Below are 27672 nucleotides of genomic sequence, written 5' to 3' on the forward strand. Positions count from 1 at the left end.
CCTGTAAGCAGCAGTAGATCTTTGTTTCTCTCATGAGAAGCCGCTGACGGAGCTTTAGGTGACAGGTGAGTTCTTAGATTGGAATTATCTCACTGAAGCCTTCATTACTGGAGATTTCCTGCAATTTATGATTTTTAATCCTGAAGATTGTGAGTCCATGAAGCCGGAGTCCTCTCCCCTCTGTACTGGTTGGTCACTGATATGTTACTGTATTGTATATATATATGTAAAGCGTCTTCATGTATACAGCACCAGAGAGTCAATAGTGCTCTAATAATAATACTGTTATGTCATCTTCTCCCCATTCAGGTCCCTACAATATTGGATCCTCTCAGAGATCTTCTATACAAGAGAATTTTCCTGATTGACCCTACAAGGATGGATAGGGACAGGGACAAGATGGCGGAGAGGATATTACACCTCACCCTAGAGATCCTCTTCCGGCTTACTGGAGAGGTGAGAGATTCTGATGACGTCACATTACATCATTCTTATCTATGGGAATAACAGACAGAACTGGAGAGGTGAGGACTCTGGAAATGTCTGTAGTGAGATTTATTAATGTGTCTCTCCATAACCAGGATTACACAGTAGTGAAGAAGATCTCTAGTGAGCGCTGTCAGGCCCCTGTGTCTGAGGGATGGGGAAGACCCCTGAGCCCAATCACGGGACCTCCACCTCAGCCCCTGATACATGAGGACATCAATGACCAGAAGATCCTAGAACTCACCTACAAGATGATTGAGCTGCTGACTGGAGAGGTGACACTGCTGGGAATGCTGGGACATTATACAGTAATGCGATGAAGGGATCGGGGGGATGACGGTATCATTGTATGTGTCAGGTTCCTATAAGATGTCAGGACGTTACTGTCTATTTCTCCATGGAGGAGTGGGAGTATTTAGAAGGACACAAAGATCTGTACAAGGACGTCATGATGGAGGTTCCCCAGCCCCTCACATCACCAGGTAATAGACAGGACTAAATACACACGTCCTATAATTATCTGTATGTAAAGAATGAATTCAGTCCCTGTATGTGTTTCCTACAGTTCTATCCAGCAAGAGGACAACACCAGAGAGATGTCCCCGTCCTCTTCTTCCACAAGACTGTAAACAAGAAGATCCTGATGTTCCTGAGGATTATCAGGTAGATGGAGAGAAGGTATCATGAGATCTCCCCTATGATGTGTAGAAGACTGTGAAGGTCTAGTGTTCAGTCTTATTTTATCCACCAGTATTATACACTGAACGGTTGATTTATTAGAGACACTGGAACTTTTATAATATAAACTTTGGTGAATGGAAATGTGACCAGTGACTCCACAATGCAGCAGGAAATCCAGTGATTACTTTTCTGTGCATCATTTGTAATGTGAATCTACATTATAATAGGAACATAAAGTGATCTGAATATTTATTACATACAATGGTGGTGAGATTATGCTGAAAATGTTGTGATTAAGGAAAAACAGGCGATACACATGTAGTACTGTGGTAGTAAGGAGCACCTTGTCCGTTCCTGCCCGGTGGAGCCGGGAAACTCCAGTGTCTAGGACTGCTCGGAGGGGTCGTCCTAGGCAAGAGTAAATCCTCTATGTTCTTGACTTTATCCGTTTCTATCTCCTGTGGAGAGAACCGCTTCTTTGAAACTGCACATCTGGATTCCGGAGCCGCTGGGAATCTAATTTCCCAGTTCCTTGTAGAGAAGTATCAGATTCCTTCCAAACCTCTGGCTGCACCATTGGCAGTCGCTTCCGTGGATGGAAGACTCCTTCCGATGACCATCTTGCTCGTCACAGAGCCCTTAACCCTGCAGGTGGGAAATGCTGCACTCAGAGAGGAACTCCTTCCATGTGCTTTCCGGACTCTCTCACTCCCTTTTGCTAGGTCTACCCTGGCTACAGAGACATGAACCCGTTCTGAATTGGCAATCCGGTGAGGTGCTCCTTTGGGGGCAGGATTGCCATGAGACCTGCCTGGTTCCGGTTCGTCCGGCTCGACCTCCGGCTAATTTACCTGGTCTACCGGCACCTTACTGGTCCTATGCAGATGTCTTCGACAAGAAGGAGGCAGATACACTGCCACCTCATAGGCCATATGCTTGCCCTATCGACCTGGTACCCGGTGCCACTCCACCCCGTGGGCGTATTTACCCGTTGTCGTTGGCCGAAACCCAAGCCATGTCAGAGTACATTGAAGAAAATCTGGATAGGGGATTCATCCGGAAATCTACCTCCCCGGCTGGAGCCGGATTCTTCTTCATAAAAAGGAAAGACAGTTCGCTACGTCCTTGTATCGATTATAGAGGACTCAACCAAATTACTATCAAAAACAAATACCCCCTGCCGCTCATCTCTGAGCTGTTCGACCGCCTTAAAGGCGCGAAGATCTTCACCAAGCTCGATCTTCGTGGGGTGTATAACTTGGTCCGGATCCGCCAAGGAGACGAGTGGAAGACGGCATTCAATACCCGGGACGGTCACTATGAATAATGTGTGATGCCCTTCGGTCTCTGTAATGCTCCCGCCGTCTTCCAAGAATTAGTTAACGACATCTTCCGTGACCTCTTATATTCTTGCGTGGTGGTGTACCTGGACGACATCCTGGTCTTCTCTCCGGATCTTCCCACACACCGGAGGGATGTTCGTCAGGTCCTGCTTAGGCTCAGGCAGAATTACCTATATGCAAAATTTGAGAAATGCCTCTTCGAGCAGACCTCTCTTCCGTTCCTGGGCTATATTATCTCTAAGACAGGTCTATGGATGGACCCCGAGAAGGTCTCTGCCGTCTTAAAATGGCCCCGTCCGGAGGGGTTGAAGGCGATTCAGCGATTCCTGGGCTTCGCCAACTATTATCATCTCTTCAGCCCACATTTCTCTTCCCAGACTGCTCCTATCTCTGCGCTCACCCGAAAGGGAGCAAATCCTAAGGAATGGCCGTCCGAAGCGGAGGAGGCCTTCCTCTCCTTAAAGCAAGCCTTCTCTTCTGCCCCAGTGCTGCACCGTCCAGATAACAACAAACAGTTCTTTCTGGAGATTGATGCTTCCTCTTCCGGAGCCGAAGCGGTGCTCACCCAGAAATCTCCATCTGGGAGAATGGTAACCTGCGGCTTCTTCTCCAAGCTCTTCTCCTCGTCTGAGCGCAACTACTCCATAGGAGACCGAGAACTGCTAGCCATCAAATTGGCGCTGGAGGAGTGGCGTTACCTGCTCGAGGGGGCTCTGCACCCGGTGGTCATCTATACTGACCACAAAAACCTGGCATATCTACAGAATGCCGAAAGACTCAATCCGCGTCAGGCCCGGTGGTCTTTGTTCTTCGCTCGCTTCAACTTTACCCTACATTACCGCCCGGCGGACAAGAACATTAAAACCGATTCCTTGTCCCGATCCTTCCTGTCTTCCGATCAAGAGGAGGAGCCTATGCATATCATCGATCCCTCCAAAGTGTTGAATGTGGCCCCCTTGGACCTGTCTCGTCTCCCACCCGGTAAGACGTTTGTAGCGGTTCCGGATAGTAGGAAGGTTCTTCACTGGGGTCATTCATCCAAATTAGCCGGCCATGCTGGCCAGAACAAGACCTTCCTGCTCATTACCCGCCATTACTGGTGGCCTACCCTGCGCAACGATGTGGTAGACTTCGTCATGGCCTGTTCGTCCTGAGCCCGCAACAAGGTTTCCAGACATCTTCCAGCCAGCCGTCTCCTGCCTCTTCCCGTACCTGCTGCCCCTTGGCAACACATTGCTATGGACTTTATTACTGATCTCCCTGTTTCTGCCGGATGTACGGTCATTTGGGTGGTCGCTGACCGCTTTTCTAAAATGGCTCACTTCATTCCTCTGCCTGGTCTCCCATCCGCATCTGTGCTGGCTAAGGACTTCATCCATCACATCTTTCGTCTCCACGGCCTACCCCTCCACATTGTGTCTGATCGAGGGGTCTAGTTCACTTCGCGCTTCTGGAGAGCTACGTGTAAGCTGCTGGATGTCAACCTGGATTTCTCCTCTGCTTACCATCCGCAGTCCAATGGCCAAGTGGAATGTATCAACCAGATCCTTACCAGTTTCCTCCGGCACTTCGTCAACGCTCACCATACCGATTGGGTGGAGCTCCTACCATGGGCCGAGTTCTCCTATAACATCCATGAGAGCGAATCTTCTTGCAAGTCCCCGTTCTTTGTGGTCTACGGTCAACATCCCCGGATTTCGTTTCCGCTTCAGTGGACAACCCTGCCGCGGAGTCTCTGGTCAGCTAATTTTCCACCATTTGGGAAGACACTAGGTCCGCACTTCTTCAATCCTCCGAGCGGATGAAGAGACATGCTGATAAGAGACGTCTGGATCCGCCCCAATTCCGTCCGGGAGACAAGGTTTGGCTCTCCTCCAAACATGTTCATCTCAAAATACGCTCCTATAAGTTGGGTCCACGGTTCATCGGTCCATTTGAAGTCCTCAAGCAAATCAACCCAGTAGCCTACAAGTTAAAACTCCCAGCCACCTTACGGATTCCCAACTCCTTCCACGTATCTCTCCTCAAACCAGTTGTGCTTAATTCTTTCTCCAACAATCCAGGTACCTCCCCAGCTCCGGTCTCCGCTGAGGACGTCTATGAGGTAGAGAACATTCTGGCACCAAGAGGGTAAGCGGAAAAAACTTTTTTTCTGGTGGATTGGAGCGGGTTTGGCCCAGAGGAGAGAACTTGGGAACCCAGGGAGAACATCCGCGCCCCACTTCTCCTTAAAAAATTTCTTTCAGGTCTAAAAAAGAGGGGGCGTAAAGGAAGGGGGGGGTACTGTAGTATTGGCGTCTCTGCCCCCTGACAGGCAGAGACGCCATCCCTCTTACCGCTGCACTCCCCGCCTGGCGTCCCCCGGCGCTCCTGGTGCTGCTGCCGGCGCGCGCAGCCTTCCGGGCACTGTGCTTAGGGCGCGTGCGCGTGCTCCCTCCCTCTTAAAGGGGCCGCGCGCGCCGTCCTAAGGAGTCCCCGGCCAATGGCCGGGGGACCTCTCATATAAAAGGCACCTCCTCCAAAATGGAGGTGCCCGTGCAAGGTTGTAGCTTTGTGTCCTAAACTCTGCTTTAGCCCTCAGGTCCCGCTGCTAGCCTGACTACCAGTCCAATCCGCCAGTCTGACTACCAGTCCAGTCCGCCAGCCTGACTACCAGTCCAGTCCGCCAGTCTGACTACCAGTCCAGTCTGACTACCAGTCCAGTCTGCCAGCCTGACTACCAGTCCAGTCCGCCAGCCTGACTACCAGTCCAGTCCGACAGCCTGACTACCAGTCCAGTCCGCCAGCCTGACTACCAGCCCAGTCCGCCAGCCTGACTACCTGTCTCAGCCAGCCAAGTGTACTCTCCAGCCCGACAGTCTGCCTACGATCCAAACCCGCTAGTCTGTCTATGGGCCTGCCTATCCGGAGAGTGTACCAGTTAACTGCCGTGCCTATCTGTCAGCCTACCTGGAGGCTCCTGCCAGTTACCTGCCGTGCCTATCTGTCAGCCTACCTGGAGGCTCCTATCAGTTACCTGCCGTGCCTACCCGGAGGCTCCTGCCAGTTACCCGTGGGAGTCACCTGCTCTCATACAAGGACAGGCCCAGAGTAGCACCTGGTCCCTCTGCTCCATCCTTCCCTGGTTCATGGAGTCGATTGAGCCGCCGTGCGACCTTGGTCAGTCCGAGTTGATACCTAGTTACGCCCCTCTGGTCCCTCCTTGCACCGCAGCACAGAGGTTCCACCACCCGGATCCGTAACAACACAGACATGCACTGCAGTTGAATACAATGCTGTATCTACAACTTAAGTGTCTGAATAAACAACTCTTCAGCACAGGAGCTTACCTAGGCTTTGTGGCCAGTGGTCAACTGAGTTCATCCTTTTCTGGCAGAAGGACACTTACAGCAGGACAATGTTCGATGTCACAATGGTCATATAGTCATGGATTGCTTCCAGTAACATGACAGTACATTTTTTATTGCTTACCCGGCCTTTTAGTGTTCAAATCTTAATCCCACAGAACACCTGCATTACAAGCAAGAATGGGTTTTTCTGAGCATGTCAGAAGAACCTCCATCTATATTGTGGCAACTGTAAAAACCTATCCTGTTCTTAAAGGGAACCTGTCGCCAGTTTTGTCATATAACAACTAAAACTATAACCTTATTCAGTGACCGTGCTGCCCTGCATAAATGCTTCTATAACCCCGACTCCCCCTGTATACACCCCAAAACCTTTTTAAGTTCTCCAGCGCTGTATGGAAATCGGGCCTCTACTTCCTTCCCCTCGGATACTATTCACCGGGCGCATGCGCACTTATGTTTTCGGCTCTGCCCGCAGTAGGGCAAAGCATAGTGTGGGGGCGTGAGCCACGATTTCTGTGCGCAGGCAAAAGATTTCACCTGGCAATGTGGGTGATGTGATCTATGTCTCATCCACGAAGATTAAAGAAGGAGAACGGTGAACAGCAGTTGGGGGAGGGATGGAGAGGCCCGAAACTATAACCATCGGACTGGACCGACTTGATTTCTATAAAAAGGTTTTTGGGCTATATACAGGGGGGGTCAGGAGCTTACATATGCATTTATGGAGTGCATCACAGGCGCTGAATAACGTCATAGTTTTAGTTGTTATATGAAAAAAAAACTGTGACCGGTTAAGAGACAATATACATGCTGAAGGAGTAACACTTACTGGAATTTACAACATAACAATTTGCTAAGGTTCTGAAGACCAAGGGAGGTCCAAGTCCTGCTGATCGGTGTCTCTAATAATGTGGCCATTCAGTATATGTTTTATATCTGGTGGAGATGACAGGATAAAGCTGATCATAGACATTAGATGTTGTCTGGATCCTCTCACAATGTGACCATTCAGTGTATGTTTTATACTTGGTGGAGTGACAGGATAAAGCTGATCATAGACAATAGATGTTGTCTGGATCTTCTCCCAATGTGGCCATTCAGTGTATGTTTTATACTTGGTGGAGATGACAGGATAAAGCTGATCATAGACAATAGATGTTGTCTGGATCTTCTCCCAATGTGGCCATTCAGTGTATGTTTTATACTTGGTGGAGATGACAGGATAAAGCTGATCATAGACAATAGATGTTGTCTGGATCTTCTCCCAATGTGGCCATTCAGTGTATGTTTTATACTTGGTGGAGATGACAGGATAAAGCTGATCATAGACATTAGATGTTGTCTGGATCTTCTCCCAATGTGGCCATTCAGTGTATGTCTTATACTTGGTGGAGTTGACAGGATAAAGCTGATCATAGACATTAGATGTTGTCTGGATCTTCTCACAATGTGGCCATTCAGTGTATGCTTTATATCTGGTGGAGATGACAGGATAAAGCTGATCACAGACATTAGATGTTGTCTGGATCTTCTCACAATGTGGCAATTCAGTGTATGTTTTATACCTGGTGGAGATGACAGGATAAAGCTGATCATAGACATTAGATGTTGTCTGGATCTTCTCCCAATGTGGCCATTCAGTGTATGTTTTATACTTGGTGGAGATGACAGGATAAAGCTGATCATAGACAGTAGATGTTGTCTGGATCTTCTCACAATGTGGCCATTCAGTGTATGTTTTATATCTGGGGGAGATGACAGGATAAAGCTGATCACAGACATTAGATGTTGTCTGGATCTTCTCACAATGTGGCCATTCAGTGTATGTTTATACTTGGTGGAGATGACAGGATAAAGCTGATCATAGACATTAGATGTTGTCTGGATCTTCTCCCAATGTGGCCATTCAGTGTATGTTTTATACTTGGTGGAGATGACAGGATAAAGCTGATCATAGACAGTAGATGTTGTCTGGATCTTCTCACAATGTGGCCATTCAGTGTATGTTTTATAATTGGTGGAGATGACAGGATAAAGCTGATCATAGACATTAGATGTTGTCTGGATCTTCTCCCAATGTGGCCATTCAGTGTATGTTTTATATCTGGTGGAGATGACAGGATAAAGCTGATCATAGACATTAGATGTTGTCTGGATCTTCTCACAATGTGGCCATTCAGTGTATGTTTTATACTTGGTGGAGATGACAGGAAAAAGCTGATCATAGACATTAGATGTTGTCTGGATCTTCTCACAATATTCTGGTTATGGAGACTCCTGGTTAGAATTACAGATTGGATTTATAAAGGAGATCTGCAGCTATTTCATTTTTTCTATTCTTCTCAAACATTTCTTACGACTTCTTCATCTGTCTGTGACTTTTACAATATTTCTTTCAGGGTGAAGATCTGCCCCATATTAATACTACAGAGACATATGTGAGGGGTGATGAGCGGTGTAAAGAGGAGATTCCTACAGATAACCGCACAGGTGAGTAGTGACCACTAAATGCCGAGAAATCACAGATTCTCCAGTCACTGGATTGTAGAAATATGTGTTGATCTTTTTAGGGTTTGTAACACAGAATATTGATGTGTGATTGGACTGGCAGAAAAATGTGATGGCAAACTTTTAAATTGACTAAATGAAATGGTGTTTTTTCCACACAAAAAATGGAGGGGTTTATAGGCGACCATAATTTGCAGTATACAGAAGAAGAGTTCATGTGATTTCAGGTTTAGGCCCGCTGAGGTGTTAAAAAATATTGCTGCTACAAATGAAGTAAAAACAATAAAATTGTTCCACTAAAAATATCAGCTCACCAAGCAAAAACAATCCCTCATACAGCTTCGTTGATGGGGGGAAAAAAAAGTTATGAGTCTCAATAAATAATATTATACCAACTTATACCAATGTTTTTTTTTTTTACAACCTTACAAGTTTTGTATCGCTGTAATTCTTCTGACCTGGAGAATCATGTTGCCAGGTAATATTTACAGCAAAATGAACTCAAAACCCAAATAGCGATGGTAAAATTATTTTTTACTGTTCTCCAGTTTGTTGTATGATAAAATAAATTGTGTCATACAAAAAAAAAATCAAGCCATCACAAGGAAAATTAAGAAAGTTATGGCTCTTGGAGGGAGGACAAGAAAGAACATGCAAAAATATAAATTGAAATTGAAAATGCAAAAAAATAAAATCGCCACAAAGGAATAAATAAACATTTACCGTATTTTTTTCTTTATAAGACACACTTTTTTCCCCCTCAAAGTGCATCCCATGAAGCGAATAGACACAATTACATGAAAGCGCAAACTGCGCTATCACTCACCGAGGCCCAGGGGAAGATTGCGACGGACAGTCCGTGCGGTGGGCGGTTATGTGAAGCAGCCGGCGGGCTGTGAACCGGGAGGCGGAAGGTACAGGCTGTGTACCATGGCGGCGGGCAATCCCAGGACCACTTATAATCCTCCATTTAGCCGGGAACCTCCTTTAAGGCAGAGAAGAGCTATTCTCCCCTTCTGCAGGGCAGGATGACGTATTCTGTATTCAGTGCTCCGCAGCTGCCGGGGACACTCCTTAAGCCAGAGGAAAGCAATTCTCCTCTCCCTCTGTAGGGCAGGATAGTAATATAATTAACTATATAATATAACTACAACCCTCCACAGATCCCACATAACAGTGCGTCCTCCACAGATCCCACATAAGTGTGTCCTCCACAGATCCCACATAAGTGTGTCCTTCAAAGATCCCACATAAGTGTATCCTCCACAGATCCCACATAAGTGTGTCCTCCACAAATCCCACATAAGTGTGTCCTCCACAGATCCCACATAAGTGTATCCTCCACAGATCCCACATAAGTGTGTCCTCCACAAATCCCACATAAGTGTGTCCTCCACAGATCCCACATGACACTGCGTCCTCCACAGATCCCACATAACACTGCGTCCTCCACAGATCCCGCATAACACTGCGTCCTCCACAGAACCCGCATAACACTGTGTCCTTCACAGATCCCGCATAACACTGCGTCCTCCACAGATCCCACATAACACTGCATCCTCCACAGATCCCGCATAACACTGCGTCCTCCACAGAACCCGCATAACACTGTGTCCTCCACAGATCCCGCATATTACTGCGTCCTCCACAGATCCCGCATAACACTGCGTCCTCCACAGAACCCGCATAACACTGTGTCCTCCACAAATCCCACATAAGTGTGTCCTCCACAGATCCCACATAAGTGTATCCTCCACAGATCCCACAGAAGTGTGTCCTCCACAAATCCCACATGACACTGCGTCCTCCACAGATCCCACATAACACTGCGTCCTCCACAGATCCCACATAACACTGCGTCCTCCACAGATCCCACATAACACTGCGTCCTCCACAGATCCCACATAACACTGCGTCCTCCACAGATCCCACATATCACTGCGTCCTCCACAGATCCCTCATAACACTGCATCCTCCACAGATCCCGCATAACACTGCGTCCTCCACAGAACCCACATAACACTGTGTCCTCCACAGATCCCGCATAACACTGCGTCCTCCACAGATCCCGCATAACACTGCGTCCTCCACAGATCCTACATAACACTGCGTCCTCCACAGATCCCGCATAACACTGCGTCCTCCACAGATCCTGCATAACACTGCGTCCTCCACAGATCCTGCATAACACTGCGTCCTCCACAGATCCCGCATAACACTGCGTCCTCCACAGATGCCGCATAACACTGCGTTCTCCACAGATGCCACATAAGTGTGTCCTCCACAGATGCCACATAAGTGTGTCCTCCACGGATGCCACATAAGTGTGTCCTCCACGGATGCCACATAAGTGTGTCCTCCACGGATGCCACATAAGTGTGTCCTCCACGGATGCCACATAAGTGTGTCCTCCACGGATGCCACATAAGTGTGTCCTCTACAGATCCCACATAATAGTGCATCCTCCACATTTCCCACATAACAATGCGTCCTCCACAGATCACACATAAGTGTGTCCTCCACAGATCCCACATAAGATAACATTTTATTAAATGTTTTAGCACACTATTCGACTCAAAAGATATTTTTTTCTTATTTACCTCCTCTAAAACCTATGTGCGCCTTATAATCAGGTGGGTCTTATAAAGTGAAAAATACGGTTTATTAAGCAACTTTTTTGCCAACACCACATTATAAAACCCCTCAACACATAGTAGATGAGTACAATAAAGAATGGTTGGCATATATGGGGGCTGTCATGGTTTGAGGAAACAAATTTACCATTAAATGTAGTTACCGATTTTCCCCACTTTTGGCCATTTTATTTCTCATTTCTCAGTAAATTATATGATAAAGTGAATGGTGTCATACAAAACAATAACTTATCCCGTAAAAAAAAGAAACAAATGCCCTCATAACGTCTATGTTGTCAGGAAATTGAAAAAGTGTGCTCTTAGTGAAAGAGAAGGAAAAAAATGAAAATACAAAATGAAATATAGGCTGCGTTCTTAAGTGGTCAATTTCGGAACAGGTTTCATAGGATGTATTTTGAAAATATTGTTCTGATAGAAGCTCTGTTGCCACACAGTGTGGAAAATAAGTATTTGATACACTGCCGATTTTGCAAGTTTACCCACCTACAAAGAATGAAGAGGTCCGTAATTTTTATCGTGGATACACTTCAACTGCGAGAGACTGAATCTAGAAATAAAATCCAGAAAATCACATTGTATGATTTTTAAATAATTAAATTGCATTTTATTGCATGAAATAAGTATTTGATCAGATACCAATCAACAAGAATTCTGTCTCTCACAGACCTGTTAGTTTTTCTTTAAGAAGCCCTCTTACTCTACACTCATTACCTGTATTAATGTATTAATTGCACCTGTTATAACTCGTTACCTGTATAAAAGACACCTGTCCACACACTCAATCACACGCCAACCTCTCCACCATGGCCAAGACCAAGCAGCTGTCTACGGACACCATGGACAAAATTATAGACCTGCACAAGGCTGGGATGGGCTACAAAACAATATGTAAGCAGCTTGGTTAGAAGGCAACTACTGTTGGCACAATTATTAGAAAAAGGAAGAAACACAAGATGACTCTCAATCTTCCTCGGTCTGGGGCTCCATGCAAGATTTCGCCTTGTGGCTTAAGGATAATTCTGAGAAAGGTCAGGAATCAGCCCAGAACTACACCTGGTCAATGACCTGAAGAGAGCTGTGACCACAGTGTCAAACATTACCGTTAGTAACACACTACGCCGTCATGGATTAAAATTCAGCAGGGCACGCAAGGTCCCCCTGCTCACACCTGCACACGTCCAGGCCCATTTATAGTTTGCCAATGACCATCTGCATCATCCAGATGAGGCATGAGAGAAGGTCATGTGGTCAGATGAGACCAAAATATAACTTTTTGGTATCAACTCCATCCGCTGTGTTTGGAGGAAGAAGAAGGATGAGTACAACCCCAAAAACACATTCTGACCATGAAGCATGGTGGGGGAAACATTATACTTTACTGATTTTCTGCAAAGGGGACTGGTTGACTGCACTGTATTGAAGAGAGGATGGATGGGGTCATGTATTGGGAGATTGCGGCCAACAACCTCCTTCCCTCAGTAAGAGCATTGAAGATGGGTCCTGGCTGGGTCTTCCAGCATGACAATAACCCCAAAACACACAACCAGGGCAACTAAGGGGTGGCTCCATAAGAAGCATTTCAAGGTCCTGGAGTGGCCTAGCCAGTCTCCAGACCTGAACACAATAGAAGATCCTTGGAGGGAGCTGAAACTCAATGTTGCCCAACGACAGGCCCGAAACCTGAAAGACCTGGAGAACATCTGTATGGAGGAGTAGGCCAAAATCCCTGCTGCAGTGTGTGCAAACTTGGTCAAGAACTACATAAAATGTCTGACCTCTGTAATTGCAAACAAAGGTTTCTGTACCAAATATTAAGTTCTGTTTTTCTATTGTATCAAATACTTATTTCATGCAATAAAATGCAAATTAATTATGTAAAAATGTGATTTTCATTTATTTATTTTTACACTGTGTGCAGAATTATTAGGCAAGTTGTATTTTAGAGGATTATTTTTATTATTGATCATCAACTATGTTCTCAATCAACCCAAAAGACTCATAAATATCCAAGCTTAATATTTTTGGAAGTTGGAGTGTTTTTTTTTAGATTTGGCTATCTTAGGAGGATATCTGTTTGTGCAGGTAACTATTACTGTGCAGAATTATTAGGCAACTTAATAAAAACCAAATATAATACCATCTCACTTGTTTATTTTCACAAAGTAAACCAATATCCGTGCACAAAATTTAGAAATAAACATTTCTAACATGCAAAAACAAAAACAAAAAAAATTAGTGATCAATATAGCCACCTTTCTTTATGATGACACTCAACAGCCTTCCATCCATAGATTCTGTCAGTTTCTTGAACTGTTTTCGATCAACATTGCGTGCAGCAGCCACCACAGCCTCCCAGACACTGTTCCGAGAGGTGTACTGTTTTCCCTCCCTGCAGATCTCACATTTTATGATGGACCACAGGTTCTCTATGAGGTTCAGACCAGGTGAACAAGGGGGCCATGTCATTATTTTTTCTTCTTTTAGACCTTTACTGGCCAGCCACGCTGTGGAGTAGTTGGATGCATGTGATGGAGCATTGTCCTGCATGAAAATCATGTTTTTCTTGAATGATACCGACTTCTTCCTGTGCCACTGCTTGAAGAAGTTGTCTTCCAGAAACTGGCAGTAGGTCTGGGAGTTGAGCTTCACTCCATCCTCAACCCGAAAAGGTCCCACAAGTTCATCTTTGATGATACCAGCCCTTACCAGTACCCCACCTCCACCTTGCTGGCGTCTGAGTCGGAGTGGAGCTCTCTGCCCTTTACTGATCCAGCCTCTGGCCCATCCATCTGGCCCATCAAGGGTCACTCTCATTTCATCAGTCCATAAAACCTTTGAAAAATCAGTCTTAAGATATTTCTTGGCCCATTCTTGACATTTTTTCTTATGTTTCTTGTTCAAAGGTCGTCGTTTTTCAGCCTTCCTTACCTTGGCCATGTCCCTGAGTATCGCACACCTTGTGCTTTTTGATACTCCAGTAACGTTGCAGCTCTGAAATATGGCAAAACTGGTGGCGAATGGCATCTTGGCAGCTTCACGCTTGATTTTCCTCAATTCATGGGCAGTTATTTTGCACCTTTTTTGGCCACCACGCTTCTTGCGACCCTGTTGGCTATTTGCCATGAAACGCTTGACTGTTCAGTGATCACGCTTCAAAAGTTTGGAAATTTCAAGACTGCTGCATCCCTCTGCAACACATCTCACAATTTTGGACTTTTCAGAGCCCGTCAAATCTCTCTTCTGACCCATTTTACCAAAGGAAAGGAAATTGCCTAATAATTAAGCACACCTCTTGAAGCTCATCAAGAGAATGCCAAGAGTGTGCAAAGCAGTCATCAAAGCAAAAGGTGGCTACTTTGAAGAACCTAGAATATAAGACATATTTTCAGTTGTTTCACACTTTTTTTGTTAAGTATATAATTCCACATGTGTTAATTCATAGTTTTGATGCCTTCAGTATGAATGTACAATTTTCATAGTCATAAAAATACAGAAAATCTTTAAATGAGAAGGTGTGTCCAAACTTTTGGTCTGTACTGTACTGTATACCCACACATACATACACATGCAGTGGGGAACATAAGTATGTGATACAGTGCCAATTTTGCAAGTTTTTGCAATTTTGCAAATGAGAGACAGAAACTACACTGTGTGCAGAATTATTAGGCAAATGAGTATTTTGATACTTTTTACACATGTTGTCCTACTCCAAGCTGCATAGGCTTGAGAGCCAACTACCAATTAAGTAAATCTGGTGATGTGCATCTCTGTAATGAGGAGGGGTGTTGACTAATGACATCAACACCCTATATAAGGTGTGCTTAATTAATAGGCAACTTCCTTTCCTTTGGCAAAATGGGTCAGAAGAGATACTGGAGTATCAAAAAGCACAAGGTGTGCAATACTCAGGGACATGGCCAAGGTAAGGAAGGCTGAAAAACGACCACCTTTGAACAAGAAACATAAGATAAAACGTCAAGAATGGGCCAAGAAATATCTTAAGACTGATTTTTCAAAGGTTTTATGGACTGATGAAATGAGAGTGACTCTTGATGGGCCAGATGGATGGGCCAGAGGCTGGATCAGTAAAGGGCAGAGAGCTCCACTCCGACTCAGACGCCAGCAAGGTGGAGGTGGGGTACTGGTATGGGCTGATATCTTCAAAGATTGAACTTGTGGGACCTTTTCGGGTTGAGGATGGAGCGAAGCTCAACTGCCAGACCTGCTGCCAGTTTCTGGAAGACAACTTCTTCAAGCAGTGGTACAGGGAGAAGTTTGTATCGTTCAAGAAAAACATGATTTTCATGCAGGACAATGCTCCATCACATGCATCTAACTACTCCACAGCGTGGCTGGCCAGTAAAGGTCTAAAAGAAGAAAAAATAATGACATGGCCCCCTTGTTCACCTGATCTGAACCCCATAGAGAACCTGTGGTCCATCATAAAATGTGAGATCTACAGGGAGGGAAAACAGTACACCTCTCGGAACAGTGTCTGGGAGGCTGTGGTGGCTGCTGCATGCAATGTTGATCGAAAACAGATCAAGCAACTGACAGAATCTATGGATGGAAGGCTGCTGAGTGTCATAAAGAAATGTGGCTATAATGATCACTAATTTTTTTGGTTTTTGTTTTTGCATGTCAGAAATGTTTATTTCTAAATTTTATGCACTGATATTGGTTTACCTGGTAAAAATAAACAAGTGAGATGGGATTATATTTGGTTTTTATTAAGTTGCCTAATAATTCTGCACAGTAATAGTTACCTGCACAAACAGATATCCTCCTAAGATATCCAAATCTAAAAAAAACCACTCCAACTTCCAAAAATATTAAGCTTCGATATTTATGAGTCTTTTGGGTTGATTGAGAACATAGTTGTTATCAATAGTAAAAATAATCCTCTAAAATACAACTTGCCTAATAATTCTGCACACAGTGTATATATTGATGCCACTAGTGCCTTCATCAGTTCATAATTGAATTTTAGTACAATTTGTATTGAAATGTTATAGAAAGTATAAATATTACTGTAGAATTATTAATCTAATTTCAATATTATGTTATAATTTCTGCTTTATTCTTGGCAGATGACTTTACCAGCAGATCAGAGGCACATTTTACATTTTCAGATTTGACCACACATGATCATAGTATCACACAGGATACATGTGAAAAACGTGAACATATCCCAGATTTATCTTCAGCCCTTCACAGTAAAGATCTACCAGCTGATCCTTTTGAAAAGTTTCTATTTTCTGATTCATCACAGACTATTATGCAAAACAAAAATAACAGAATTGATGGTGAACATCAAAGAGGTCTCACAAAAAAGAAGCCATATTCATGTTCAGAGTGTGGGAAAAGTTTTACACAAAAATCACATCTTGTTGGACATGAGAGAAGTCACACAGGGGAGAAGCCTTTTTCATGTTTAGAATGTGGGAAATGTTTTACACAAAAATCACATCTTGTTGCACATGAGAGAAGTCACACAGGGGAGAAACCTTTTTCATGTTCAGAATGTGTAAAGTGTTTTACAGATAAATCAACTCTTGTTAATCATCTGAAAATACACACAGGTGAGAAGCCATATTTATGTTCAGAATGTGGGAAATGTTTTGCAAGGAAATCACATCTTGTTACACATGAGAGAAGTCACACAGGGGAGAAACCTTTTTCATGTTCAGAATGTGGAAAGTGTTTTACTGAGAAACCAAGTCTTGTTAAACATCAGAAAAGACACACAGGTGAGAAGCCATATTCATGTTCAGAGTGTGGGAAATGTTTTACACTGAAATACCATGTTGTCATACATCAGAGAATACACACAGGGGAGAAACCATTTTCATGTTCCGAATGTGAGAAATGTTTTGTAAAGAAATCACATCTTGTTATACATCAAAGAATTCACACAGGGGAGAAGCCATATTCATGTTTAAAATGTGGGAAATGTTTTACAGAGAAATCTCGTCTTATTACACACCATAGAACTCACACAGGTGAAAAGCCATTTCTATGTATAGAATGTGGGAAATGTTATACAGTGAAATCAAGTCTTGTTACACATAAAAAAACGCACACTGGGGAGAAGTCATATTCATGTTCTGAATGTGGGAAATGTTTTAAAAATAAATCACATCTCATTATGCATCAAAGAATTCACACAGGGGAGAAGCCATATTCATGTTTAAAATGTGGGAAATGTTTTAAAGAGAAATCCCGTCTTATTACACACCATAGAATTCACACAGGTGAAAAGCCATTTCTATGTAGAGAATGTGGGAAATGTTATGCAGTGAAATCAAGCCTTGTTAAACATCAGAGATCTCACACAGGAGAGTAGCCATATTTGTGTTCAGAATGTAAAAAAGGCTTTGCTAGTTTTAGTATATAGCCAATACCAGGGAGGCTTGCTGTCCCAGATATAGTAAAATAAATATTATTTGGCCATCTACCTATGCAGAATCCCATTTCCGGCCTCTCATTCAATAAATGAACTGAAATATAAAAATTGTGGGTCGCTGCTGTTCACCTTAACTCCCTCCAATGGCAATTAACCCCTACAGTGCCTTCCCCCTTGCCCCTTAACAGACATAAAAGATGTATTTGTAAAACGCAATAGACTTTTTTCCTCAAGCAAATCCCTATATCTATGTTATTTCATCAACATTTCTCATACAGCATGACTTCAGCCATGGTTCTTCCTTGGTCATCAATGAACCTGTTTTGATTTGCAGACAAAGTTGATGCCAATATGAGAACCGTTTGTTCTCCTTTCAAATCTATAAAAGCCATATTTAATCTCCCTGAGCGAGAGCGTTACCACTATTACACATAAAGCATTTTGCTTTTTCCCTTTTTAAGTCTACTCAAGTCTCTCTCCCCACCACTTTTGAGAAGATACAGTAGTGTTCAAAATAATAGCAGTGTATTCGAAAACATGAGTTAAGCACAAAATCTTTATACTAGTTTTTATTTCCATGCATTGGGAACATTGCACACTGTTTTCTAATTCAAAACACGAAGAGAAATGTATATAATTTTTAGCTACTTTTCAGGAAATAACAAAAAATTAACATTGGGCTGTTCTAAAAAATAGCAGTGCTGCATTTGGCTTTACAACCTCACAATACTCTTTTTGTGAGGATTTAGCATTCCTGTGAAACACTAACATAATATTTAGTTGTATACCCCACAGTTTTTTAGAACTGCTTCACATCTATGTTGCATAGAGTCAATCAACTTCTGGCACTTGTCAACTGTTATTCCAGCCCAGGATGCTTTGACTACATCCCACAATATTTTGGTATTTGTTGGCTTTGTCTCAGAAAAAACATTTTTGATGTCACCCCACAAGTGTTCTATCGGATTAACGTCTGGAGATTGGGCTAGCCACTCCATAATCTCAATTCTGTTGGACTGGAACCAAGATCTTGTTCTTTACTGGTGTGTTTAGGGTCGTTGTCTTGTTGAAACACCCATTTCAAGGGCATATCCTCTTCAGCGTAAGGCAACATGACCTCTTCAAGTATTTTAATATATGCAAACTGGTCCATGATCCCTGGCATGCGGTAAATAGGTCTGACACCATAGTAAGAGAAACATGCCCATCTCATGATGCTTGCACCACCATGCTTAACTGTCTTCAGAGTACTGTGGCTTGAATGCGAACTTTGGGAGTCATCTGACGAACTGTCTGCAGCCCTTGAACCCAAAAAGAACAATTTTACTTTCACCAGTCCACAAAATGTTTCTCCATTTTTCTTTAGGCCAGTTGATGTGTTCTTTGGCAAATTGTATCTGCTTCAGTACATGTCTTTTTTTTAACAGTGGGTCTTTGCGGGGACATTTTGCTAAGAGATTAGCTTCACACAGGCATCTTCTAACTATCACAGTACTCACAGGTAACTTGAGATTGTCTTTGATCATTGGCTGAGCCTTCCTTTGCCATTCTGGCTATTCTTTGATCCATTTTAAAGCATTGGAGATCATTTTAGCTGAACAGCATATCATTGTTTGCACTTTATAAGTTTTACCCTCTGCAATCAACTTTTTAATCAAAGTACGCTGTTCTTCTAAACAATGTCTTAAACGACCCAGGCTTTCAAGGAGAAATGCATTTACAACATGTGCTGGCTTCACCCTTAAATAAGGGCCACCTGATTCACACCTGTTTCTGAACAGAATGATTGACCTCACTGATTGAACTCCACACTGCTATTATTTTGAACACATCCCCTTTCAATTAATTATAAAAATACACAGACTCAAAAACATGCAGATCATGAATGCTGAGTGTATTGGTTTTCTTACAATCTACTGCACCAACTGGTAAATTGTTTGACATGTAGTAAGATCATTTATACCAAAAACAGTTAATAATCTGGTTAGTCATATTGGACTGCTATTAGTTTGAACACTACTGTATGTAGACAGTCCCCTTCTACTAAAGGGCTAATTTCAGAAATATACTCAATCATAAATAACTCCCTACGCTCCCTGGCATCCCGACACATGTAAATGATTAAATGGGAGACCTACTTGGAAAGAGAAGTCACTCTTCCTACCTGGCAAACTATTTGGGCGAGAGTTACTGAGACTTTGATTTGTACAACAAATAAAGAGAACCAGTATAAAATAATGATGTTCTGGTTCCACACTCCAGAGTCAGCTCTCCTCCTCTCTAAGCAGTTGTGCTGTACTGCCCCTTCCCCCAAACTACCTTTCTGGAGATATGTCAGTAATCACAGTTATATCTGTTGTGCTCAAAACTTGCTTTCAGCACAACAGACTTAAGTGTGATTTATCTCCAAATAGGCAGTGTGGCGGAGGGGCAATAGAGCAGAGCTGACAGTGCTATGAGAGGAGGAGAGCTGATTGAAGGGTTTATAATGTGACAAAGCTTACTCAGCTGTGCTGCTCCCTGAAGTTCACCTGAGGAATGGAAGAATATGTGAATAAAATGAAGGGTTAAAGGCAAAACCGTAATGAATTAACCAATCTTCCCCAAAACGGCAAACTTTGATATTTGATCCCAAACGTTGATCAGACTGGATTCAGAACAATAATTTTAAACATTTACATACAGAACAATATATATCTTTCTACTATGTTAGCCAGCACATAGAAAAATAGTACAATTTTGAGAGTCCTCGTGGTTGATACCTTTTAATGGCTAACAAACTGAAAGCTTTCGAGATTACTCAGGTTTCTTCATCAGGCATAAAATAACACAAAATCTGAAGAGTCACATATTTATATACAATAGGGCATAGGAATAATGCAATAGATAAGACAAGTGATGTGAAGCATAACTATCAGTATGGAAGAGGGAAAAACATTTAGTAACTAATTATCAGATTATTAGACTAGGTAACCGCGGACCACTATAGTATTGTCCTGATTTGTATTGGGTATAAATCAGCTATGTAATTAAATTGGAGAACCATTAGTCTCCTTAACATGTTTCGCCATACTGGCGTCATCAAGGGACTGAGGCTATAATGGGCTGGTCCTCCGACAACCAGTCATTATAAAGATATGGTTATGACATCACTAGCTTATCAATGAATACGTAACTGTCACGCCCACAGGTTGTGCACAGGGTTTGTGGACCGACTGGGACACAGGCCTGCCTAGGAAGGGGCCTACCTAAGCGGCTAACTGGTGTTCACTGGAGCTCCTGATGGTGGAGACAGGCTGGGCTGCAGGTAGCTGCCAGGTACCATTCCTACGCAGTCCCCTTGAGCTATGTTCAGACTGGGCTGATTCGGACACTGGTTTAAGCAATCCACATTTATGGGAAACTCGGATATGCTCACATTCAGACACACCGCTCTTGGGTACTGGTACGGACACCGGCCGCACACGGATCGGGTGACGTGGTTGAGGCACTGGCCGCAGTAGGACCAGGGACTTTTAATTCAGGACTGGCCACACCAGGACCAGGGACTTCAGATTCACGTTTGGCAGCACTGGGACCAGGGATTTGGTTTCAGGACTTGCCGCACTAGGACCAGGGACTTTAGGTTCAGGACACTGGCCACACCAGGACCAGAGAACCTCACAACCTCACTCGTAGACTTCCACACTAGCTAATGATTTACTGTGTTGCTTGACACATCCCCATTGGGGAAGGTGCCTTTTAAACAAGATGCCTCCCAACTATTGGCTGGGAGCCACCTTGCAGGTGAACACTTACACTAAATGTCTCTCAGCTATAGGCTGAGGGCATTTTACTATATGCGCGCGTTTAAGAGCAGAGGAGCGCGTGCACTAGGCATTCCACTGGGACTCAGAACAGGCAGGGAGCACACCAGGGGACCACGCTGTGCGGCCAAGGCACTGAGTATACCGGCATCCCTGCATGAAGGGGGAAGGGGAACCATTAGGGGCACCCTAAATATCGTTACAGTAACCTTCTCTCTGAATAGGCAATAAAATCCCTATACCAAAGGGTCAGTCTAAACCTATTAGCGCACTCATATTGTCCAAGTGCAGACTATCCACATTAGGCATCCCTTATATCAATGAAGCCTATCTTCCTATTTAGATGAACATCTGTTTGTCCAATAAAAGGCCCATAGATGTCACGAGCCGAGAGAGTCATACCATTAATCACTGAATGCTTCTGAATGCTTCTCGGTTTTCGCCTGAGACATGGCTGTGATGTGTCCAATAGAAGGCCCGTAGATGTCACAAGTCGAAAGTGTCATTTGGCTAATCACCGAATGCTTCGGATTTTCGGTAGTGACGTGGCTGCGCCTGCGCGACAAGGTTCCTATCTCCGCGCATATCAAATGTGAACCTAAGACAGAAACAAAATGAACATGTACCCTACTGAAAGTAAATAAGTAAAGCAATAGCACATATAAAGTATTTAGTAAACACTGTTTTTGATCAAAAAAGCATAAAAGCCATCCCACTAGCTTGTACCCAAATCAGGATGGTCCTAACCTCTAGTTTTAACCCCTTCACGACCTTAGACGTATCCATATGTCCAGGTTGGAAAGCACTTCCCAACCTTAAACGTATGTATACGTCCACGCGATTTTGCAGGCACAGGAGCTGTGTGCGCAATCACTGCCGGGTGTTCAGGTGACATGACAGCTAACACCTGGCACTGCCTGCCTGCCCCGTTCCTGGCAGTTCAACCTCCTAAATGATACGATCAATATAAATCGCAGCATTTAGGAGGCAGACAGAGGAAGGGGGCTTGACCGCTGTCATGGTGACCCATTTTTGTCATGACGATATCCGGGTCAGTTTGGTGGGTGGTCCCCTGCGGAGCCGACCGCTGGTAACTCTCTCTCTGGGGGGCCTAGGTTGGACTCCCCTTCTTTTAGAGCGACCTCGTCTTCCACCTCCTTAACACCACCCATAGCATCAGCCACCTCCTTGGTTCTGGCCGTGGTGCCACTGGCTAGCCTTGCACTCTACGGTCACTGACACCGAGCTGCAACTTCATGCACCCACACACCTTACAGTATTTGTACTCTGTCTAGTGATGAGCTGGTCTTAAGACACGAGGAGCAAAAGCCACTACTGGCAGTTGTTAGTGTCTGTGAGTATGTGTTTCACACTCACACAAGCTATTATCTCGATCCCACACAGCTTCCACCGATGTGATGAAATGGCAACAGGGAGACCCCACAGAATTTCGCTGTTGCCACCACTTATGATGAATCCACACCCCGCCGCCCACTTGACGTCACAATTATGACAGATGAAGCACGGTGCCCTTTGCACCAATGTGACGTTTCACACACCCCTGAGGGACGCGTAAGGTCAGATTGGTACAGTTGTGCACAGACACCCCTTGTCCACACAGGTATAGGAAGGCACCAGGGAAGGAGGAGAGGAGGCCCACTCAGTCACTGACGTGGCACCACACTCACCCACATCCCTGACAGGTTGAGAGGCTCCGTTCACTAGCTCCAGTGAAGCAGAGCCTGGTTGGCCTGGGAGAGCTGCCACTAGTTTCTATTTGATATAACAGACTTATATCGGGCTAGAAACCAGCCCAGTAGCATGTTCGATGGACCGAACAACAGGCGTAAGGTTCGTGGATTGAGATAAAAGAACAGCCCAAGGTTAAATTATATATTTAATCGCCGTAAGGGCACACTAGACAAACAGTATATACATAAGGGTTACACATACACAGTGGTCAGAGTTACAAACACGAAAGTATGGGTACAAAAGATATAAGCCAGTTATTACAAGTCAGTTACCAGTTAGATGGATGATCTGGCTTTCAGGGGAAGGGCTGCCACATGGGAGGTTTGTAGGCCTTCTTTTTGTTGCAGGCCTTTCTCCACATGACTTGGTGTCACGACCCCCCAGGAAAATGACAATGGAGCCAGGACTGCTGAAACTGTTAAACTCTCTCGATCCCGCCTACTCCTGCCTTCTGACTGGACTAAAATCTCCTCCCCCTGGTCTCTCTCAGCTACAACTCTAAAAACTAAAACGGGCTATACTTCCTTACTGGACGATCCTAGGGAGCTGGTTCTGGTGTCATCGGATCTGCCCGGGCCCCTGCTACGCGGGGATACCAAACACCGGGGTCCTAAGGGCCCCTGCAAGGCTGTGCTGGGTATCTCTTCATCCGGGCATGCTGGACTGTGTTTAAAGCTAGGGTGACGTTCACTCAGGTTCCCAAAAATCTGGTTGATTTATCATTGAGACGTATCGTCTTCCCATAACTCGCTGTTGAATCATCGTATTTTACACAAAGAACACATGGTTTGGGTTAAGGGCGTGCCTGCAGCAGCTTCACAGTTGCTGCCAGTGGGGGCTTTTGTCACTCACTGTGTCTCTCAGCCCCCTCCCCTCTGCTTGAGCTGCAGTGGTGTCAGATTTGCATTTGTAGAGCTCTGTAAAACCCACCTGGCAGTGCACAGTGATCGACAGGGGATTACCTGGAATATCTTCACACCAGTATCCTAGAATAGTGACATAATGCCATTTTTTATTGTAAACGATTTGGGGAACTATGAGGGAGCCTAATTGTAGCAGAAGGTTTAGAATATAAGCCCTCGATAGCCCTTAAGAAAGGGCCATTCATACCATAACTCTCAAGAGTCCTGAGCATGAGCAGCCCATTTAGGTGATCAAATGCCTTTTCTGCATCCAAATTTAATAGGAGGGTAGAAAGAGTAGATTTTTGGGCTATTTCTATGAGATCAATTGCTCGTCTAGTATTGTCCCCTGTGACGAAACAGCTTCTTATCTTAATCAGGCAGACATCTAGATTTGTTAAGCCAAGAGAAATACACTATTGTGCTTGTGTTGACTTTTGAATGTGTATTTCTGTGGCCGGTCAAGAAGGACATACTATTATGTGTATAAACCTGAATGTTGACTTCTCTTGGTTTTAAAACAATGATGTTTGTTACTGTGCTAATTACATATTATACTAAGGCCAGCTACATGTTGATTTACCAGAGCCCCCTGGTATACTAACTATGTAAATTGATTAAATGCTCAAATAATGAGACCTAAACCCTGTTTAATAATACCCTCCATAATCCTTGACCTGTGAATGTGTATTTCAAAGGACGATTGTAACTATTTAAGGGACATATGCCTCTGTAGCAGTCAGAATTGAAAGAGAGACTTTACAATGAGAATGAAAGATCAGTCAAACTCTTAAGGACATCAGCTTGGTAGCATGGCTCGATCCAGAGAGACATAGATTTGGATTCTGTGTGATTCCGGCCCTGACTGGAAGGATACAGATCTGCTCCATTGACCACCAGAGAACCCATGGATACATTTTGAGGAGACCAGGTTGGGACAATGAAGGTACCTGGCCCCATGGATATGTTGTTTGGGGTTGCCAGGTGGGACCCTTCGGTTTCCTGGAACCCATGGAGACATTCTGAGAAGCCAGACAGGAACCAGAAGGTCATCTGGCCCCATGGAAACTCTCGGAGAGGCCAGGGTGGGTCTCCTGGCCTTGTATCTCGATGGACTGTCAGCTTTCTAAACTTGCCGCTACCTCCTCTCTGTGAGGGCCCGCTAAAAGCGGGGGGCCACTGGTTGAGGTAGCTGGCCCCGCAAGTCCCAAAGTCGCAGCTGATCTATTCTCGGTGGGCCAGCAGAAGGGTGAGACTGTATAATGTTGTACCATCTTGGGTATGTGCTGGGACTGTTCTACGTGTTTATTGTCCGCTTTATGGTTCAATAAAGTATTGCCACGCTGTTTTACCCTCACCCTGTGTTGTCTGAGCAGTGTTCTGTCCACGGAAGACCCCGGGTCTTCACATCCCCTCCCTGTCTGAAAGGGATAAAACCTGCTTGATCTTTATGGATCAGTGAGTGTAGATATGAATTTAGACTTAGAACAAGTAGTTTAGTGAATATTTTGATGTCTGAATTGAGAAGGGCTGTAATTCTTACAGTCTAATCTATCTTTACCTGGTTTAGGTATTAAAGTGATATAGGAATGTAACATAGATTCAGGAATAGAAGATCCATTCAGGAAGGAGTTAAAAAGGGTCATCAGAGTAGGGAAAAGTTCACTTTGGAAGGTTTTATAATACAAATAGGGTAGACCATCTGGATCTGGTGTTTTCCTGTTTGGAAGGTTTTTTATAATATTTTTGATCTCTTTTTCCATAATGTTTGCATTTAGGGCTAAGTTTGCTTCTGTGGAAAGAACGCGGAGGCGACGTGATTTTAGAAAAGAATTATTGAGATTAATCTTTGTAGGGGGGCTAACTGCTGAGGAGTTAGGGAGAAATATTCATTATTTCTGCAATTTCTTTAGGATCGTACAACTTCTTTGCTTTAACTAATAAATCTCCCCTGTAAACCCCTCCTGACCCCACACATAACCTTCACCTCATCCAGCACCATGACAACCAGCACAGCAGAGTCCTGCATCCACTGAGGCCCCTGATCATGTGACCCCTGACTCCTCCCCTCCTGTGACCTCATCACAGGTCCTGTGCGCACAGAACAGCCATATATGTGGTGGCGGCTCTGCAGGTGGAGGTATGTGGAGATCCCCCATTACTATTAACCCCCTCAGTGCTGAGCCTGTGATAAATCTCTGTATGTGACTATAATGTGATTGTGTGTTATACCGGGGGCAGGACGGGGCCATGACTGGATGTAGTGATCATGTGAAGCCGGTAACAGCTCCGGAGATTTCTTACATGGGATCTTTATGATGTTACATCGTCATCTTCTCCCCATTCAGGTCTCTACAATATCGGATCCTCTCAGTGGAGATCTTCTATATAAGAGAATTGTCCTGATTGACCAATCAAGGATGGATAGAGACAGGGACAAGATGGCGGAGAGGATATTACACCTCACCCTAGAGATCCTCTTCCGGCTTACTGGAGAGGTGAGAGATCCTGATGACGTCACATTACATCATTCTTATCTATGGGAATAACAGATGGACAGAACTGGAGAGGTGAGGACTCTGGAAATGTCTGTAGTGAGATTTATTAATGTGTCTCTCCATAACCAGGATTACACAGTAGTGAAGAAGACCTCTAGTGAGCGCTGTCAGGACCCTGTGTCTAAGGGATGGGGAAGACCCCTGAGCCCAATCACGGGGCCTCCACCTCCCCCCCTGATACATGAGGACGTCAATGACCAGAAGATCCTTGAACTCGCCTACAAGATGATTGAGCTGCTGACTGGAGAGGTGACACTGCTGGGAATGCTGGGACATTATACAGTAATGCTATGAAGGGATCGCGGGGATGACAGTATCATTGTATGTGTCAGGTTCCTATAAGGTGTCAGGATGTCACCGTCTATTTCTCCATGGAGGAGTGGGAGTATTTAGAAGGTCACAAAGATCTGTACAAGAACGTCATAATGGAGGTTCCCCAACCCCTCAAATTACCAGGTAATAGACAGAACTAAATACACACGGTCTATAATTATCTGTATGTAAAGAATGAATTCAGTCCCTGTATGTTTTTTTTTATTCCAGTTCTATCCAGTAAGAGGACAACACCAGAGAGATGTCCCCATCCTCTTCTTCCTCAGGACTGTAAACAAGAAAATCCCAATGTTCCTCAGGATCATCAGGTAGATGGGGAGAAGGTGTCATGAAATCTCCCCTACGATGTGTAGATGACTGTGAAGGTCTTGCGCTCAGTCTTGTTTTATCCACCAGTATTATACACTGAACAGTTGATTTATTAGGGACACCGGAACTTTTCTAATATAAACTTTTCTCAGTGGAAATGTGTCCAGTGACTCTAGAGTGAAGCAGGAAATCCAGTGATCTCTTTTCTGTGGATCATTTGCAATATGAGTCTACATAACAATAGGAACATAAAGTGATCTGATCGATTTTGAGCATTTATTACAAACAGTGATGTTGAGATTATACTGAGAATGTTGTGATTGAGGGAAAACATCCAGCAAAAGCAGATCCTATGAGTATAAGTAACTTATCTAAGAAAGAAGTCAGAGGCGTTTGTCAAGACTCATTCTAAAAACCGGTGATGCACAGTCATGGACTGCAGGTGAATACAACGCTGGATCTACAACTAAAGTGTCCCAATAAACAACTCTTCAGCACAGGAGCTTACCTAGGATTTGTGGCCAGTGGTCAAATAAGTTCATCCTTTTCTGGCAGAAGGACACTTATGGCAGGACAATGCTTTA

General features: G+C 44.2%; 1 pseudogene; it reads left to right on the plus strand.

Moving 5' to 3' along the window:
* Positions 1-27672, plus strand: part of LOC141271448 (uncharacterized) — a 305103-nt pseudogene that overhangs the window by 201903 nt on the left and 75528 nt on the right.

Source organism: Phyllobates terribilis, unplaced genomic scaffold (genome assembly GCF_046119375.1).
Source record: "Phyllobates terribilis strain yellow unplaced genomic scaffold, ASM4611937v1 Scaffold_5__5_contigs__length_657084704, whole genome shotgun sequence".
Classification (NCBI taxonomy): Eukaryota; Metazoa; Chordata; class Amphibia; order Anura; family Dendrobatidae; genus Phyllobates; species Phyllobates terribilis.